This window comes from Varanus komodoensis, unplaced genomic scaffold (assembly GCF_004798865.1).
Source record: "Varanus komodoensis strain SLA01 unplaced genomic scaffold, ASM479886v1 scaffold2, whole genome shotgun sequence".
Classification (NCBI taxonomy): Eukaryota; Metazoa; Chordata; class Lepidosauria; order Squamata; family Varanidae; genus Varanus; species Varanus komodoensis.
In genome coordinates this window covers 46,293,122-46,314,741 of record NW_025335568.1, presented here as the reverse complement: position 1 = coordinate 46,314,741, position 21,620 = coordinate 46,293,122, and positions in this window count along the sequence as shown.

Genomic DNA, 21,620 nt, shown 5'->3' with positions numbered 1-21,620 from the left:
CTTTGCTATAAGCCAAGGTCTGCAGAAGTACAAAACTATTTATGGCAAAAACACTACACTCATGGCTGAACAGGGAGGAAGGCAGAACAGGCCATTGATGAGTCAACATGCTCAGAGACCATGGGATGCTGGCAGCCCATTGGTGAAAAGATGGAGTGTTAGCAGTATGCCATGGACTATCCTGAACAAGGGCACAAGCGGATGGAACCCTGTACTAGACTGAGACACACTGATGAAGGTCCCTCTTGTTGTTAAACTCCTTTGCTAAGGGAATGGCACTGGCCTATTCGTCACCAGGCCTGGTTTAATATTTTTGTACTAGTGTATATGCCCAAAACAACTTGAAAGCAGGATATTTCCCCACCAAGCCACTTTTTTAATAGATATTTGGTTTTAATAGTGTTCTATTATTTTTGTCTTTTAAAGCTCTTTTTATTGTTCACCACTCCAACATCTGTTTAGATGTGGAATGGTGTAGTGATGGTGTAGTACTTTTGTAAATAACTAGAAGAATACCTAAATGAACCCTTATGCTTTGGCACAATATTGTTCTGTCCAGGCATCCAAGAATGTCCTTTCCTGGTCATGAATTAGAGGGTAAAGTCTTACTGTCAGACAATGTGAATTAAACTAGACTGCAGATATACTGGACACGAAATCTTACGAAGCAGGAGCTGTCATTAGACTGGGGGTGACAATGAAAGAAATACCAACTGCCCTGCTTACTCCCAAGTCGGCCGGTGACCACATGAATAGTAGCATAACAAGAGTAGCTTTGGTAAGTGTTTGTACATCTGGTTCATGAGATAATGGAAAAACTAACAGAGAATGAATATTAATATTGGCCATACCTAGAAAAAGCAGACATGCACTGGACCCAAAAGATTTCCTAAATAAATAGCTACATGTCGTTTTTATAACTCTTTGCCCCAACTGCAAAGCATTATTTGCAGTCATAATGCCCTAACAGCTGCAGAAAGAGTGGACAGTTTCATCATATTCTATCTAATTGGGAACATAGGGTTGGCAGAACACAAACTGCCATTATTAAGAGTACCCTGCCCTATAATTTAGAGAAATCCTCCATCTCATATCTTAATTGCTCTTCATTTTTTTGCCAGACTACTCTTACTAAGAGATCTGGGGGGGGGGGGGAATCCAAATAGTCCCCCACACCAAAAGTGGAAACCAGTTTTGTAAAGTGTTCTGTGCTTGGCAGAAGGATAGTCTAATAGCTACTGTTCATCACCAAAGGGAGAGGACTTACAAAGAAAAAATAAAGTATGAAAGAATTACATAATGACATGGATTATGAAAATAAATCAGGTGCCCTTTTTATTCTCCCTTTTTTACAGGACATTCATGATACAGTGCAAGCCACTGTGAGTTTCTATTTTAGCCTCATGGACAACCTAGAAGGTAAGGTGGCTTCTTGCCCTCTTTTTTGGAAATACTCAAAATCAAAAGAGGGCACCAATGTTTATAAGGATAGGTGTAAATTTGGAAATTAAACTTGAATGCCTCATGTCATAATGGGGCTGACACTGACCAGAGGACTTGTGTGCCTTGCTCATTCTGCAGTCCAGCTCCTATCAATCAACAACATCAAGCTCCAGCTCTGATGGTTCTTCAATTTTTGAACCCAGTTTGGACTTGGCAACCCACCAAATAGCCCTCCAAGTAACCCCCACTTTTCCCTCAAATACATTTCTTCAAACACAGTCATGTTTTTGGTAAAAGGGACACATGGCTGTGCGATACATGAAAGAAAGAGACTGGCCTAGGGTTATCTAATGAGCTTTTGTCGATGTCATTTATTTATTTGCAGGCACACAGAGCATATGTATGTACTTAATTTTTGTGAACTGCTCAGAGAATTTTGGCTCTTGGATGGAATTACAGTCTAGGAAATGAACGTATGACTGTAAATGCAGCTATAAGTATCTAGGAAAGCTGACAAGGCAGAGAATCAGCCCTTCCACTAATGTACACTATCCTTTTGTCTGGCCAAAATGGGAGTTGCAGTGCAATACAACAGGAGGAGACCAGGCTGGGAAAGGCTTCTCTGAGGACTTCTTGGCACAAAAATTAAGGCACACACCCTTTATTTCTTTCTTTAACGAAGTCACACAATAAGATTCATATATTTTTCATATATGGATGGAATGGTCTGGATGAGGAAAAACAAATTGAACTTGAATCTGGACAAATAAGAAGTGGTAGCTGTTAAGGGCCCAAATACAGGATTAAAGATGTGTCAACCAGTTCTAGGTGGGATCACACTCTTCCTGAAAGACCATATTTGCAGTTTGGGGGTTCTGCTTGACCCAGCCCTTCAGATGTCAACACGGATAGAAGCCATGGACAAGAGTGCCTGCTACCAGCGTGGGTTGATTTGCCAGCTGCATCTTCCTGGAGAAGAACAACCTCGAAACAGCAGTCTGTGTACCAGGAACTTCCACGCTCAATTTCTGTATTGTGCGATACAAAAAACTACCCTCGTTCCTGCTCTGAAAACTGCAACTAGTACAAGATATGGCAGGTATGTTGGTCTCTGTAGAGACCATGCATCACCAAAATTAAATCTCTGCTGTGGCTGCCAATACTTTTTGGGACACAGTACAAGGTGCTGGTAATTTCCTTTAAAGCTCTCCATGGCTTGGGTCCAAAATACCTTCCTGAGTGCCTCTGCTCATATATTCTGCCTCACCTACTAAAGGTCTTGCAAGATAATCTTCTGATGTTTGCTTCTGTAAGCTTAATGTCGACTACCCAGAGGACTTTCTCAGTGGTTGCCCTAAATTGTGGAATATCCTGCTGGGAGAGATGTGTCAGATATCCCAGGCTGTTACCTTCAAGAGGTGGTAAAAGATGTATTGCTTCCCACAAGCTTTCTAGATTAGTTCTCAGACAAGTTTTATTTAAAATGTTTGCTTTTTGTCAAATTTTAATCATTGTTGGCTTTAATGCCTTTTAAACTGCCAACAGCCTATGGCAATGAGGCGGTATATAGAAATAAAAATTAAATAAAAATATGGATTTACACACAGCCCTCAGCACCACATAAGTGCTACACTGAAGAGTGAAGAAGTTACCACCAGGAGAATGTGGGGAGGGGGCAGGGTGGTGTTTAATACTGAGAGTTACTTTTGCTACCTTCTTCAGATAAAAGACACCCCCTCCCCCAACAAAAGACAGTACAGTGCATTTGAATGAAAACTGGAAAATCTTATGTCTTGAGGATGAGCTTTTCAGCATGGAGTGGCTTGTTTATTTTAACAAGCCCAGAAATTCCATATCTCTGCTGCATTAAGCTACAAAGAGATTCTCCTCCCATGAAACAAAACCAAGATCTGAAAAGAAACAAAAACACTATAGGCCTGACAGGGGTGGGGAATGAGAGAGAGGAACCCTTTTAAAATACAAATGCTGCATTAATTTCAGTAAGCTTTTCCATCCATGACATTAAAGCACCTCAAAGCTTGAGAATTTATCATAGTATATATACTATCATTTCAATTTTACAACCTAGATCTGGAAAGGCCTTTGGGGTTCAGAAATAAAAGTTTAAGTGGCTTGTAGGAGTGCAAAATAAAATAAAAAGAAATTATATTGCCTGACAGTCTGGAAAGTCCTAAGTGTCTCCATTGTAAGTGACCCAAAAGCTCAGATAGAACTAGATGCGGATTACTGTATGACTGGGACATTTTTTTTCTGTTGCAGAGCTTTGTTTATTGGGAATGCAAGATGTAAGGTCAATTACAAGCAAAATGTATTTCTTTTTTCATTTTAGTGGTAAAGAAGCTCTTACATGAGCTTTAGAAACCAGCTAATGCTTATTGGAGCTCTTTGCTAATGTATGTTTGTTCCAACCTAGGCTCCATTTTTAGCACAGAGTTTGCAGTCAACTATCCTCAGCACTAATTTGAGAACTTTCAGTTACTGACCCAAATGAAGCTGACAAAGTTCTTGGAGGAGTAAATCCAAACTCTTGGTGCTCCATCTCTGTCCCTCTTGACTGGTGGGGAATCAGCCATAACACTACAGTTGGTCTGTTTACAGCTATCAATCTTCCACTGAGATAAACAATTTTACCCACTCCATTAAAGATTGCAATGAAGTAAACATGCAGATCTATTTAACTTTTAGTGCTTGGGTTCTTTAAAATATACATGAGTAAGAATTCAATCCTTTCCCAGTGCTTTGGATTTCAAAGAAACAAATGTGCAATTCAAACTGAGACCCATCATATATTCATTTTGCAGTTAGAAATCCAACTTGGGCATATAAAAAAAGTATTGTTTGAACTAATCCTCAACAGTGAATAGATCCAAATATTTTAAAGGGTGAGGGGACTGAAGTATGAAATGTCTTCAGGAAAATAGGCATTTATAGTACAACCCTACACATGCCTACTCAGAAGTAAGTTCCACTGAATTCAATTGGAATAGGATTGCAGCATAAATTTATAACTTTAAGATGTAGAAGAAAGAGGGAACGGGAAGCAAAACACTGAATAATTCCATACAAGAGACCTTAGCTCTGGACAGTCCTAGCCATTTTGGGTTGGTGGGCACATCTGGAATTAAGGGAGAAAATTGTGGCTGCCATAGTGAGGACGCACAGCTGGTTGCCAAGCCCTTCACTTAATAATGTGCTACTTTCCTAGTTTATTTACTTTTTGTTGTTTAATACTAAGAAATGTAATAAAACAAGAGGGGCAAGTGGCAAGGAGCCTGGTAGATGTCCCAAAGGCACCACACTGGGACCCAGCATTAGCCAATGCAGAGGATTATTCTTCCAGATAGAAAAGCAATGGTGGATCTAATCCTGTTCTTTACAGACCTTCAAGATCAGAAATCTCAGGCAGTTCCTTGAAAGAAAAGAACAAAGAAAGATTTTAAACTGAAGAGTAGACTGTATTGTTCCTGTGCGCAAGCTAAGGCAGAACAGGCCAAAATTTAGGGAGAGGGCTAAAAATACAGCACTTCCATGGTTAATTGTGCCTATGGGGAGCTGGCCATGAAGTCAATCCCATGAGCCATGCACCTCCAACTCAAACTGCCTTTATATTTGGAGTGTGCACAACCAATTCTGGCTGGTTCAGCTTTTCCACAGTTGATTTCTGCAACAAAATAATAGATTTCTGTGAGAAAAAGGAAGGGCTGCACACAGTTGTGTGATGTCTGAAAATACCAAAGCCGTTGTGCGGTTGCAGAAGAATTGTTGATGGCTGCTATAATTTAAGAGAGGGGAGGGTTTTCCTCCCCGCTTTTTTCCAGTGTAGTGGTTCAATGTGTATTGTGTGTGCACATGTGCTTCACTGCAGATGGAAATCCAAATGAATGTCAGACTCTTTGGTGTGAGTTCAAATTTCCTTGAAGGTGTTGGAATGTCTGTAAAACATCAGATGCCCTTTTCGTTGTGTGTGTGTGTTTTTTATAAATATGATTTAATCCTCGACTGATTTGACATTTCATTTTATTTAGGAAAAAAGAAAAGGGGAAACATTGACAGGATAATATGAAAATGGACAGAAGGAAAGAAAGAAATGGGGGAAGAAAATATTGAATAAAAATTGCTTGCACGTCTCTGGCAGCTACCTGTGTTTTTTATGAAGCTACCTCTGAGTCTTCTGTATCCATACATAAAAGATTTTTTCTTTGTGTTTCCTCCAGAAAGGAAGTACAAAAACCATCTATCTACTCCAAAGCCATTAATCTTTATAATGAGATTATTGAGGAGAGCAGAACGGTTTTTGTCATTTTTCTCAAAATCCGCTCGTGTCCCTAAGGTTTGGCTTCTTGATCTTGCACAATCAATGGGCCATTTCATGTGATGCAGTAAACTATGGCCTTCTTCAGTTTCTACTGGTTTTCTTGATCCTAGTCCAGGCCTAGAAGGCAGCCCAGAGAATAAAAGTCAAGATGGATAAAGGAACTGTAAAATTTCACTGGGGAACTATACCTCGCCCCCCCCCACACACACACACACTCACACACACGCCCCAAACCTAACGGTGACCTAGATTCTTTTAAAGCATCTGCAAATCCACCTGATGGCACATGGAACATTTATATAAAAGCAACCCTTAAATATGGCTTAATTGGATGTTAAGGATTTAATTGCTGTGAATGGACCAAAGGGCGCCTTCAGCTGCTGGGTACTATAGAAATGCAACATGTATGTAAATGCATAGGTACATACATATACAAATAAGAGGTTAAGGAGAAAGATGGTGTTAAAGAACAATTGTGATGCCTGAAGATTTTATAGGGCACATGACAAGGTTACTCCGCAAAAACCTAACACACGTGGGCTAAAGGATGGTGTGGACCCCTGACTATACCCATAAAGTGTCACAGAGCAATGCATGTGTGTGTAGACAAGCACACACATGTAAAACCCATCTGGCCTTTTAGAGAGCTACAAACCATTTTACAAAATACGATCAGGATGGCAATGTGGATATGTTGTTGTGCTATTATGTGCCATTAAAGCATCTCTGGCTTATGGCAACCCATGAATGCATGCCCTCCAAAGTATCCTTCCTCGAGAGCTTTAATTAAGGCTTTTAAAGACTCTCAGAATGGTGGAGTTGAGCCTGTGGTTTCCTTTATGGAATGCACCTATCTCATAGTTGGTCTTCTTTGGCCTTCAACTTTTCCTAACAGGATTGTCTTCTCCAGTAAAAGAATACAAATTGAATTTAAACAACTCTCATTTTTTCTCATTATTTGCCTGAAGTGCAACAGCCTCAGTTCTGTCATTTTTTTGTCAGGGAAAGTTTGATTTGATCTAGAACCTACTCATTCATCTTTCTGTCAGTTCAAGGTATTCACAAAGCTCTCCTCAGCACCATGTTTCAAATACATCCATTTTCTTCCTCATAGCTCCATCACTGTCTAGTTTTCAGACCCATACATAGTGACTGGAAATACAATATTGTGGATTATCTTGGCCTTGTCTCCAATGAAACACCTTACATTTGATGAAGTCTTCTAGTTCCTTCATTCCTGCCCTTCCAAAGCTCAATCTTCTTCTAATATTTTGGCTGTAGTCTCCATTTGAATTTATGGCTGAGCCTGGGAATGCAAAATCTCTCACAGGTTTGATTTCTTCATTGCTGCCATTAAATTTGTGAATAGTTCTGTAGTCATGAGTCATCTTAAAGTTCAGCTGTATTCCTGCTTTTACACTTTCTTCTTTCTCTTTCCTCAGGTGTTACTTCAATTCATTGCTGCTTTCTGCCATTAATACAGCAATATCTACATATGTTACTGTACCTTTTACCAATCTTCACTCTTTCCTCTGATCTAATGTAGATGTCCTTCTGAGATGTGCTGGGTAGAGAATGAACAGATAAAAGACACCCTTCTCTGACACCTCTGCCTATAGGAAACCATTCTTTTTCTCCATATTCTCTCTGAACAATAGCTTCTTGTCCAAGGTACAGGCGATGCATCAGAACAATCAAGTGCTGAGCCATACACATTTCTTTATAACCATCCGTAGCTTCTCATGATCCACACAGTCAATGGCTTTGCTGTAGTCTATAAAGTATAGGCTGATTTTATCTGGTGTGCTTGAGTAGCCAATGTCTATTGGCAATATGCTCTTGAGTGTCTCTTTCTTTTCAGAATCCATCTTGAATATCTGGCATTACTCATTGCATGCAGGGTACGAGTGCTTTACACCTGGACCATCATTTTGCTTGTATAGTTAATTAGCACAATGGTATTCTGATTGTTCCCCTTTTTTGCATCTCCTTTCTTGAGGACTGGAATGTATATCAAACAGGACCAGTCTGTTGACCACTGTTTTGTTTCCTATACTTGTTGGCATAATCTTGTTAGGTTTTGGACTCATTCAGTCTCTGCAGTTTGGAATAGTTCTCCTGATATCTTGTCTACTCTGTGTGCTTTATTTCTTGCAAGTGCTTTCAATGCAGCTTCTACTTTACTTTCTAATATTTCAGGTTCTTCCTCACAGAGGAGTCATTTAATGTGTGTGTGTCTGTGTGTGTATATAGCTCTTCTGTTTAGTGTTTCCACTGTCTTTTTATTTTATCCTGGTCAGATAACATATTTTTATGTTGGACTTTCACCATTCCTTATCAAGTTTTGAATTTCCTTTTGAATTCTTAGATCTTCTGGAAGATGTCTCTTGGTTTTTTGTTTCGTTTTGTTTTTTGTTTTGGTTGTTCTGTTCTATTTCTTTGCATTTCTGGCCATTGTAATAGTTCTTTTTGTCTCTGAGTAACACTAGCTGAAAAATTGCACTCAGAAACACATTATGGTGCTTTGTTTCTGCTGGTGATGTTGTTCAGCTTGACTCTGAGTTTTGATATTAAGATTTCATGGTAATTATCACAATCTGTTCCTAGTCCTGTTTTGACCGCAAGAATATTTTATTATTTATTTTATTATTAAAACATTTTTATGCCGCCCCATTCACCGAAGCCTCGGGGCGGCTCACATCATTATGACTTCTTCATCTTATGACTTCTTCTTCATCTTATGACTTCTTCATCTTCTAATTCCCATTACGTATTGGCCATCTAATAGTGTCCATGTAGACACTCATCTGAATGGTTTATTGAAGTATGTATTTTCAATAACAGGTTACCAAATTGTATAATTCTGCTTGCTTCTGACCCCTAGAGCAGATTCTCCTAAACCTGATTCTGCTCTGTTCCCTACTTTTGCATTCCGGTCACCTAGGATTAACAGCATGTCTTGTTCTGGTGTGTTATCAATTTCCCCTTGGATACCTATATAAAAGTTTTTGAGTTCTTCTTCTTCAGCATCTGTTGGTGGAGCATAGACTTCAGTGATGATTATATTGATTTGTTTTCTGATTGATAGTATTGGTCAGAATTTGTGTTATACCCCTTGCTGTCTATGCTACATCTTACCTCAGTATAAGAACCACTTCATTTCTTCTGCATTTGGCATTTCCAGAGTAAAACACTTTGTGCTTGTCTGAATGAAAATGTCCCATTCCAGTCCACTTTAGTTTGCTAACATTGAGTACTGCAATGTTTTATGGTTTCCAGTTTGCCTTGCTTCATACCCGTACTTCTCATGTTACATGTCCCAGGTGTATGTGTTGTGCAACATCAGACTTTCCATTCACCTCTGTGCCTGGCAGCCACTAGATTTTGGGCTTTATGTAGTTGTGCCATTAGCAATAGCGCTATTCATACCTGTCCTTTGCTTTTCCCCAGTCACTGGTTGGGTGCCTTCTGAACAGAGAGTCTCATCTGGTGTTTCATTTTGGATCGGTCATCCTAGTGTTTTCAAGGAAAGAAACATTCAGAGGTGGTTCATCATTGCAGGCTTCTGTGCAGTACTAACCAGTTAGCTTGAGCTTCACTGCTGCTGCCTGCAAATGGTCATCAGCCATGGATCAGCTAGTCCTGCAAAGTAGCTGCCTTCTACCCCATCATATCAGAGATATTCACTACCTGCTGATGTGATTATTCTTGGAGAGGTTGGATGAACCTTAGACTCCTGTCTCAGTTTTGAACATTCTGTCTTGGGTGACCCTGCTAGGACACCAGATTGATGAGAAAGTATGGCCACAAACATTGCTCTTTGTGTCTCTAACATTCTCAAACCTTTCCCCATTAAGGTGTGCAGTCAACAGGTAGAGTGAATTGTGTATCAGACCCATAATAAGTTATTATTAAAATTCCGTGCTTTCATACACACCATATGACAACATGCCCTGCCATGTAATGCAAAGGGAAATATGGTGTAGTGGGGAATCAAGAGCAGATGACTGAACGGAGGAAAATGTGTAAATGCAACTTTCTGGAATTTGCAGCTACACCAGCTGGAAGAATCAAAATGGATTACTTGATTTAAGATAAGACATCCTGTCCTGTATGTGCTGACCACCTTTTCACTTGAAGGCACAGTATAAAATTTCAGTTTCTCTAAGCACTTTGTTCCATTGCTAAACTTTTCTTTATAGCTGGAGTTCTTTTGTTGATTGTTTTTACTTCCCTGTAACTATGAATCTGTATGTGATGAATCTATTTGGACTATGACAGTTTAATATAATACACACTCAGCTCTGCCTTTTGTTGCAGCCCATGCCAGAAGGATTAGAACAATAGAATAGAGCCATTTCCCAAAACATGTATCAGCATCTCAGTTTAACGTTCTGTGACAGTGTTAATTATTGTCACTTAGTGAAGAAACCACAGCATTGTTGGCTAAACAAACATCTGATCGTCCAGATAAATCCATACGAGCAAACCAAAAACATGTATCCATATCCCAGAATGTCTAAGTTTTCCATCTATTTATCCCCAAAGACTCAGAGAACTTCCTCTTGCCTGGACTACTAAACACATGCATACATCACAATTTCCCATTTTGAGCAGTTCAGTTATTCCTATCTGAATCCTAGACCCAGGCATTTCTCATGGTTCCCCTGCTCAGTCAGATTTAAATTTGTATGTACTTCTGCTGGGCATAGGATTGAACCAGAATAAGTGAACTGACACTAGTTTCTGCTGAAATCCGCTATGCAGTTCCAGTGATTTCAGTAGGACCTATGCTCAACTTATGTAGGCTGGCTGAATCTAACCGATTTCATTGTCAGCCAGCATCCACCGTCTCTAAAAGAATACAGAAATGTTAAGATTATGCATTATGTATACACAGTAAAGGAGTAGCTATAGCTACACCATTAGCATCAAAAATACTGGAGGGCAGCATATCCATGGCTAATGGGCAGTAGGAATAATAGCAGCAGATCCAGGTGGGATAAAGACTTAGCACTTTGCCGCTGGAGAAATCTGAGCTCCATTAAAGCATTCTCTAAATTGCCAGAATACCCGCAGCTAGGCCAATCGGATCTGTCCACAGCAGTCCTTTTCTCCACAAGTCCCAAACAATCCCTATTCACACACTCCTCCATTTTGTTAGTCAGAAATCTCAACACCCAGCCTTTTACTTATTTTAGTTTATTTATGTATGTATGTATTTAATTTCTAAATAAATGCAATAAAAAGTAATGCCACCCAAGGAGGCAGAAATAAAATACAGATTAATAGAATCTTAATTCAAACATAGCCTAAAACCAAATTCATTTAAATCACAATGCTAAACAACAGCACCAGCTAATGAAAAATCTCTTCAGTGAACAGACCGCTTGAATGCCAAGGGTGTGTCCATGCACAAATGTCCTTGCCTGCCAGCCAAAGGGCAACAACCTGGCCTGCCTCAATGCTGCTCCAGAGCCTAGGAGCAACTTCCTCACCAAGTACACCTCTGATGGTGCTGCCAAGGACAGAAGGCCCTCATCATCTAGTTCCGAGTCATCACAGATGACGTAATATTGTCTTGTTTCAAATCTGAAACACAAAATGCATCAGAAACATGATCGTTATCAGTCTGCAGCTAATATTTCAGAAAATATTTTGCTGAATTGAAAGTTCTTCCTAAACTTGTCTTTTTGACAGAAGAGACCATTGTTCTATAATACACAAATTTAAACTTGCTATAGCTATGCCATGTCTTCAATTTTGCTCCATTCAAAGGCTAATTCCCATAATAGGGACGTGAATGTGTTTAGCTGCCATTTTTTCAGATGGTCATCTTGAAATAAGAACATATGACAAATAGGCACTGTTGCTTTCCTACAGTTAGATGACCAGTAACACCTTAACAAAAAAATTGCATCACAGGTATATCTTTTTGCATATGGGTTTTTCGTTTCTTCTGAGGATAGTCTATCTTTCCATTTTACAGCTTGGATATTGCAATCCCCATGACATATTAATGTAACCCCTTGCCAAACACACACAAACACCCTCTTTTCCCTCTTTTCCCAGAGCTGTAATCAGCTTTCCAGTCACTCTTGCCTTCTCCATTTGCATTTCCTAGATCTAACTGTTCCCTATGCAGAAAGTTTCATTTTAAAATGAACAACAGCACTACGTTGCATAAATATTCACTTTAAAAGATTTCCCCAGAAAAGATATTTATCCAGGACAGCATATAATTTGCTCTGAAATTTAGTGTAAAGGTGGACACTGTACAAGAAGAATAAAAAGAAGCGATTTGACATGGCAAAATCTGGAATCCCTTTTAGAATATCAAATGAATCCCTGCATTTTTCAAAGTGGTGCATGGGAATTCAGTCACGTGGCTACCATTAAAATCAATGCTTCCTTTCCTGGTTTATAAGGTCACCAGAAGTCCTTGACAGAATTACACTCCTGATGAGGTGGATGTTCCCCCCCCCCCACACCCGCGCAGTCTCCCTCCTCTTTTAAGCAGAGAAAAGTACTCCTCTGTAAACGGCAACAGATTTGGTTTATTTTGTATTATTAGTATTATTATTTAATTAATTCAGGAATGGATCAGATCCTGTGATTAAATCTATAGATATCTGGAGCGAGGGAAGGGAAATGGAGAAAAAATAATTTGCCAAATGCTATTAATTTAAACAGCCTGACATGGTGTTCGGTGCACTCACTCTTACTGCCCAGTGATCTCAGGGAAATAATTTCTTCCTGTGGTCCTGCTGGTCTCTTCTGATGGATGGGAAGACCACTGGGGAAGATTCTGTAGAAAAACACCAGGACTTCCTGTGAGAATGTGGTTTCTCGTTCAAAGCTATTCTTCCAGGAAAGATTTGAGGGGCAGCATGGGGGGGAGGGGGGAGTAAAGATCCTTGAATCATTGTACCTTGTATTGCATGCAGGCTATTCCATAAATAAGGAGTGGGGGGGTTAGATCATTGTGTAATATTTCTTTGGATATATATTTCATTGTGATAAATCTTCAAGTCTTTAAGCATCCTTTTAAAGAACTGGGCTTAAACTTTAATGTTGCAAAACTATGCACACTAAGAGTGGGAGTAAATCCCATTATGCTCAGAGGGACTAAATGCTAGGTAAAGTAAGGACTAGATTCAGGATGTTACTAATGTTTCTAAAGTACCAAACAGCCATCTTGGGAATGAAATATTTTAAATATTGTGGATGAAAACAAAATGTCAGTGGTTAAAGGGCAACCTGCAATTTACAGAACATTGTGTCACATACCATCAAGCAAAAATTAACTATATATCAAAGTTCTTTTTCAGGTATGCTTGAACCAATGCCTCTTTTTCTGTTTCTTATCCCTGGGGGAAATGGGGGCATGTCCATTTCAAAAAATGCTTTCCAGAAATTAACCGTCTTCTCAGGTTGTCATTTCTCCATTTCACCTGTCACCTGTCCATTTCCCCATTTTCTGTACCATCTTAATTTTCCATTCCTAACCACATTTTTATTGGAGTTTTAAGAGCCTAGCTGAGAATTTGGTTTTTCCTCAGAAGTTAATTGGTGTGCAAATGTCGCCGACAAGTTTATTTCCACACTAGAAGGTCCACAGCCTTGCTGTGACATCCCATCCATTCAACCAGTCAGTGCAACACACTTCAGGCCACTGTTGTCACCACAAAATCCCACAACAGATACCTGTTCCAACAGCAGGGTGTTCACATTTTCACTGACAACCTCTTTCAACTATTTTCTTTCCATATTTGCTTTCTCTGTATTCAGCAGTACCAAGATCAAATAGCTTCTTTTACATTAATGGGTCACAATTAATCATCCCCAAAGGCTGAGCATAAAGGAAGTATCAAATATTGTGAGCGCTGTGCAGCTGGCTTCATATGCAGAATACGTAAATTTCAAGATTGTGCTCCTGAGCTTGTGGTAATGTTGTTTTTAGTATATTGGAAAGAACAGATGGGGTGTACACACGACAGGAAGAAAAAACACAGAAGCTGGTTTGGTCTCTGATTTCCCCTCATCAGCTGCTCACCTACTGAAATTACATGCTCAGCCACAGTATCCTTGAATGGGAAATAGAACCTGGAAGAAAACCGCCCAGAAAAGAGACCACAGCATGAAATATGTCAGGCTCAAAATAATGTGAGGCACACCTAAACACATTAAGATTAATAATGTTTTCTACACCATTTCAAGTATTCTCGGTGAAAATAATGTGAGGTCTTGGAATCTTCCTGTTACCACTAAAGCAATAGCAAGATACCAGCTTTTGGAAAAAGTATACACAATTTCTTTTCATTTTCCTATGCACCTCTGTGTTCCTTCTGCCCTGCACAGGATGACCATAACTCTAAGTATGGAGGGTGCCAGACTTCTGGACTAAATTGCACCTTAAGAAAGAATGACTAAGTTTTTAAAAGATCTTTTTCTTCTACATCATTGGTCTTGATTAATATTGACATAGTGATACTACTTTGCTGCAGAAGGGGCATCAAGGAAGGGCTCTTATTAAAGGATCCAGTAGCAGTAGAAAGCCAGACTTTCATAAGCAAAAATGTTTACTGTGACAGCATTGCTTTTGATGGCATGAAATATTCCCCAACACACACAAGTCAATTCATGTGCCATTTCTGAGATCTCATTCAGTGCTCCAGTTCAGTGCTACTGTCTAACAGCCACTTTTGAAAACTTATATTTGCAAGATAATTTAGGAACAAAAAGTCATTGTGCTGCCTTAATACCACTGCCTGGTCATTTCGATCACAAAACCAATTCACTGAGGTCAATAAATCTTGTCTACAATCTGAACTAGCTTTGTGACATCATAAAGCCAAGGACATTGACTACCAAGCCAGTGCAGAGTGAAGAGGGACACCTTGCCTTCATAAGGGATGGATGAAGATTTTTGCCTAAACATAAGCAAATATCAGAATATACTCAAAAAGGTTGTTACAGAATGTATAATTATGTATCATTTTCATCAGAACTAACTCAAAAGAACAACTGTGAATGTATAACTCCAGCTTTTTCAATTGTCTTTAGTTGATTCAGAATAGAATCAAAATAAGACAGACAAGTTGGAATGAAAACAAACAAACAAGCAGTAGCAAATATCCACTATTTTGGTCACCACCACAGTTGCAAGTATCCACAATTTCAGTCAATTTATCTAGGCTAACTGTCTCTGGCTGCCCCATAAGTAGTTTCTCACAAATTCCTTGCATTGCAATTTAAACAAAACAAGGAGAAGTAGAACCTTCATCATAACAGAGAGAAAATGAGCTCTTCCAACCCTTCACCCTTGCCGGAAGATCGGAATAAGAGTCAGTTTTGTCTCACTTGAGGAGAGGTAAGTCTCAGCAGTAGTATCCAACCATCATTTATCTTGCTACCATACTGTTCTTTGCCGCTTTCATGCTGCAAGGAATATGACAGAAACCCTTTCAGCAAGTTTAGAAAAGGAGGTATAAAGGGATACTAGGCAACTGGGCAAATCTGTCAGGTTCAATTTGCCTCTTTTTTCCCCTCCAGTAAGTTTATTTTGTCATAATTTTGCATGGAGGGTGTGATATTTATCCTAAGCCCACCAAACTTTATGTGCATTTTTGTGGGCATGTTTGATTAATCTGCTTTTGATATACATTTGTTTCCAAATGTATGCATTTAACTCATAGAGTGAGGAAGATTTTTAAATATATGCATTTTTGTGTACATGTTTAAAAATCATACTTTTTCAAATGTACACTGTTTTCACTTGTTTGTTTTTACAAAGAGCATTGCAAACTGCAGAAATGTACAATTTCAGTGACAAATTGTTTGCAATTTGAGTTCAGATTCAGGCGGTTTGAATTGGGTAAATCTGCACTGAAATGAGAATTGAACAAGATTTTCTCTCCCATTAGCTACATGGAAGCTAGCTAGGAAGCCAAGCATATATTGTAGGCACCTGAATGCTAATGCATTTGCCTCTGCTTGTTTGGAAGACTCGTGCTGTTCTCCCCCACTCCTACCAGCAAACATTTTCACCTCTGTTCACAGGAGGCATACTGGAAAAAAATCACAGAAGAGGCACCTTTTCATAGCTTGTGTAACTTAAATAAAAAGGACTTACCCTTGGGTTCTACCCACTTCTTGGGTCACCTGCACCTCTTGCTTCAAGGAGGCTAGCCTGAAAGCATGACAAGGTCAACTAACTTGATTAGATTAGATTAGTCCGCTGTTAGATCTTGCCCTTTGTTACACCTTATCTAGAAATGTGAAGGCCCAGAAAAAAAGGATCAAGGGGACAGAGCTTTTTGTTTTTAAAACCCCTTCTTCAACCCCAGACAGACAGACAGACAGACGGTCCTGGAGGAAAAGCATCTCTATCACCCCACCCTCATTTTGCCAAACCAATCAGAGGGAACAAAAGAATGTTACCCACTTTTGTTTCCAAAAGACCCTGGGTCAGTCTCACCCCTCTGCCCAGCAAACATAACTTCCTCCTTCCCTTCACTTACCCCACAAGTGGCAAGAAGACGAAGGGGATAATTTTCATTTCTCTTCCTTCTTCAGTCACTTTGACATGTTGATTAACAGAACACCGAAATGTAAAAAAATAAGTTGCAATGCAACAGTGCTTTGGAGTACCACTTCTCCCAAGTCACAGAAGAACTCAGGGATTTAAAACATTGACCCTCGTTTGGCCTCTAAGAGCTTCCAAAGTCTATTTCCAAGTTTGGCTTAGAACTCCCCGGGAACTCTACCACTGATCATTTTGTGGCCCCTTTCAGACTTACTCTTTCTGTTCATTTCAATGCCGAGCCATATTGCAAAAATACTGCTTACAACTCCAGGAGTTAATTCTCCAAAGAAAACTGACCCTGTAATTCTGTCCTTGAACTTTCTACTGCTTGGGGAAGTAGGGAAACAATACTGAACACACCCTGAAAATGGAATGGAGTTATACTAAAAAGTAAACTCACATTGGTTTAGAAAAACTGTGATGTTGGGACAGATACCAGACTATGATTACATCCCAATTTCCATACCTACTGTGCCAAAAAAGAGAAACACATACATTGTGGGGTTACACATTTTGAGAATAAAAAAGAAACATGGAAAAAGCACGATATTGTGTCCCACCCCACCCCCATAACATCAAATAGGATTCATTGAGAAGCTTCCCAGTATTCCACAGTACTGGACTATAAATCAATGAAATCTGCATTTCTGCGGTAGCAGGAAACTTTTCAAATGATGGTAATAAATGGAGCACATGTTTTACGTGTAGGTTACTATTTTTGGCAGTTCATCAACCCCCTTTGATCTGTAGACACCAGGGGTTTCATCCAGAAAGCATAATAAAAAATAAAAGGTCCAGATTCCTTTTTGTGCCAAATTCTACTGATGGCAGAAGCAGGGAGCCTATAAAGATCCCCTGATCCCATCGTCCTTTTCAGAACTATGATCTGGCACATGTGCAGGTGGCTATGGATGGCTGTAACTATCAGCCAGGCAGTTCCAGTCCCCAATCCAGGCCGGAGGTCACACCAGACTGCTGCCAAATCTCCAATGTAGCACCATTTTTTTTCTTTACTTCATGCCTTTTTTATGAAGTTCTGTATAAGCAAGAATTTTCCACCTTGACAGTTAGATTGCAAAGCAAATAGAGCCAATATGGTGTAGTGTAAGAAGAAAAAAGGTGGGATATAAATGCAAATGTATTAAAAAAAAAGAAAGAAAGGGATGCCCAGTACAGCCTCAGATGGGCAACTGTGAGAAGATCAGAAAAGGCTGGAGATCAGAAAAGGTTATAAATGCTTATAATAAATAAATAATAGCATAAATGCTGCCCCTATCACATTTGACTGTTCACAATGCCTGTGTGCACTTATAAATAAGGACAAAGCAAGGATAATTAGTCAATCCTTGGTAGCAAGCAGATCACTCAAGGAAATGAAACATAGAAATAGACTGATTCAGAAGGGTCCTCCTGGGCCATCTAGTCTGACCCCCCCCCCCCGCTTCAGCTGACTCCACTCATGACATGCTTATCATGTGCATGTCAAGCCTATCCTTAAGCACCCTCACTGATGGGGCTTCAACCACATCTCGCAGAAGCCCATTCTATACCCTAGACGTCCTTAACCGTCAGAAAGTACTTCCTGGCATCCATTCTAAGTCTTGGTTTTCTGAGTTTTGCTCCATTGGAACATGTCCTGCCCTCCACTGCAAGGGAAAAAAGGTCATGGCCCACCTCTTTGTGGCCTCTCCTCATGTACCTGTATGTCGCTAACAGGTCCCCTCTAAGTATCCTTCTCTCAAGACTGAAAAGACCCAGCTCCCTCAATCTCTCCTCATATGGCTTACCCTGCAAACCAGCCACCATCCTAGTGGCCCTTCATTGCACTGATTCCAACCTTGCTATATCCCTCTTGTAATGAGGGGCACAGAATTGAGCGCAATACTCTAGCTGCGGGTGCACCAGAGTCATACAGAGTGGCAGTAATACCTTTCTCAATCTAGAAGCCACACTTCTGGCTATGCGACCAAGGGTGGCGTTTGCCCTGTTGGCCGCCGCATCACACTGCTGGCTCATGTTTAGCTCGCAGTCGACCAGCACCCCGAGATCCTTTCACAAGTGCCACTTGTCCTCTAACCTGTACTCTTAACACCCATTCCTATGCCCCAAGTGCAAGACCGTGAAGCTGCATACTGCAAATCACAAACCATATGCCTTACAGAGTTGCGTCATCAAGCACCTAAGAAATCTGTACTCTATTCTCACTCAGTAAAGTGAGCCAAGTCCCATGCTGGGGGAGAGTGAGCCTGTGGGAATTGGGAGAGCAGGCTCCCAATTGGAGGAGATGTTCAGCTGAAGGGACTCCATCTTTCTTGCTGTCTTGTTCTCCAGCAGTGAGAGCCCCCTGGGGTGCAGGCCACATCCTTCCCGAAAGGGAGGAACCACAGGAAAGTTTCCAGTTTAGATCCAGCTCTTTACATGAGCAGAAGCTTCTTTTTCCAGCTTTGGCAACAGGTTGTTTACAGTTAAACTCTCCTATCAGAGTTTGATAGAATTAAACTCTATCAAACAGACTGTTTAGAATTAAATTCTTCTGTCTTGATACCAGAGCATAGGACATGTAATAATCAAGTCAAGTTGTGACAACCCAGATTCAGGCTAGATATCAGGAAAAGTTTCCTCATTGTCAGAACAAAATTACAGTGGTACCAGCTGCCTAGAGAGGTGGTGGGCTCTCCCACACTAGAGACAGTCAAGGCAAAACTGGACAACCATCTGAGTGGGATGGTGTAACCTGATGTCCTGCAATAGCAGGGGGTTGGACTCGATGGCCTTTGTGGCCCTCTCTATGATTCCAACCAGCTCTTCACAGGATCCTACAAGAAACAGCATCTTTCTACCCATCTTGGAACTGGTGTACATAGGCATACTGTCTCTGATATTGGCAGCAACCCAGACATCAGGACTAGTGATCTAATAGTGTCCTCCTTCATAAATTTGTCCAATCCCCATTTAAAGCTATCCAAATTAGTGTCCATCACTACAACCTATGACAGTGAATCCATAGTTTAACTGTGCACCATGAGAAAAAGTACTTCCTTTTGTTTATCCTGAATCTCCCACCAATTTGCTTCATAGGATGAATCTGCAGAAATTTGTATCCTCTGTCATGTTTCCCCTTGCACACCTTTTTTCTAAGCTAAACAATCTCAGCCTTTGTAACATTTTCTCATAGTGGATTTACTCTTGATCACTTTAGTCACCTTTTGCTGCACCTCAGCAGCACCTTTTTGAGGTTCAGTGACCAAAATTGTCCACAATATTCTATGTGCAGTCACAGCACAGATTTGAGGGAAGAAGGCAGAGGGAAAGGGGTGTATCAGTTTAGCTGCCTACAAAAAATCATGCTTCCATTTAGGATATGAAATTTTCCCTCTCTGAAAAAGGGGAAACCCAGAAATCACGTGAAAAAGCCCAACCACACTTTCATTAGTTTTACAAATGCCTGGCTGTTAAACAGTGGCTACCATTGCCTGGATAGCAACTGGCTTAACATCTAACCTTGCTGCTTTAAAATGCCATAAATAAGCAAAATTGAAATTGCATCGCTGATGCCTGTACTTCCACAAAAGAATGACTTCAAAGAAAAGACAAGTACTTTGCTTGATGCATTTGCTTGATCTGTCGCAAAGGATATTTTTTAAAGGAAAGCAATAACTTCAAAGTATATAGCACCTTTTGAGGATTAGACTCCAAAAACTGTATGAATTTTTTAAAAGAGAGGAAAAATAGATGATATACTGGTAATGTGCTCAAAGACTTATAGTTGTTTGGGGACAGCCTTAGCAATAGAATGCCTCCGTTGCATTCAGATCAGAGGTTCAGTTCCTGATATCTCCCGGTGGGGCTGAAAACTCTCATCTAGAGCTGCGGCCACTTGATGTAAAGTACGGATGGGAGAATTCATTTCCATTTCTTTTTTTAAATAAGAATTCGCCAAACACTGGAACAGAAAGAACCTGAGATTTTTTAAAAAAAACACAACAAACCCTGAATGTAGAGGAAACCATAACTGGCAGATGTGTTCATCTAGAAAGAAAACTTAGAGTGTTCACACCTTAAAGATCCAGATTTGCATCCCTGGATATATAGCCACTTTTGCGGTGCTGAATTAGGGTTGACACTTTTTTTCTCCCTGACTTTAACAGTGCTGTGGCAGATACAACATTAATTTGTTCATGCTGGAAATATCTGTATTTATTTGATTTAATTTCAGTTTAGAAGATAACCTACCAAAAATAACTCTTTTTACTATTCAGGAAAGAACCTGAGAACTTGACATTTGAACTTCAGATGTAGGAGAAAGTAAAAGTGAAAGATATAGCAATCCCAAGTGTAAAGTTGATATTGACCTAATGAAACAATGGTTGGATTCTGTAAAAGGCTACCTCCTAGTAGTTAGCATACGTGGAACTATATAAATGCATCCTGTAACCTACACAATCTGTGCATGTCTACTCTGAAGTCTCGCATAATTCCATGCAGCTTACTCACGAGTAAGTGTGCATAGGATTGCAGCTTCAGTGATTTTTGGCTGTCTAAAACAAGGTTCTATGTTACCTCTCCCTACAAAAAGAAAAAGAAAGAAAAGAACGGAAAAAAGAAAAAGAGGTCAAGATGTTTCTTTCAAGGTTGAACGTTTTAGAAATCTGAATTGACATTAATTTGCTTGCAAATCTGATTATTTTTTTCCTGATAATCTGATTTGTTACCAAGATAAATTTAAGCCTAAGCTCAAATTTTAGCATCTGAGCCCTGAAACATGACTATTATAGAATTCCCACATGGTAAACTTAAATTTCTCTCCCTCATCATATCTAGCATATCACCTATCAAACCTATAGAGTTCCTGGACAAGACAATGTGATTTCTAGATTCTGCCATTATATTTCTTTAGCAAAAGCTCCTCCCATGCCATATTGTCGACCCAATAAGCTCACAAAGAAACAGCAGTATCCACCAAGGGTTATGCATGCCTAGACAGAACAAATGCATGCAACCCTCAGCATACTCCATCCAGACTTTTTCCTGTCTAAACATGGACAAGATTATGCCTTATACCAATAATTTCAGACCACAACACCATTAGAAAATAAAACAAATAAATGCAAACCAAATTTTACTGTACCTTGAAGTTTCCATAAACAGAGTCTACTGAAAATCTTATCTTCTGAAAATAGTGACAGCACAGAGGTCATAGCTGGACATATCAGCTGACTATGACCATGTTCAGTGGACTGACTTTCAGCGAAG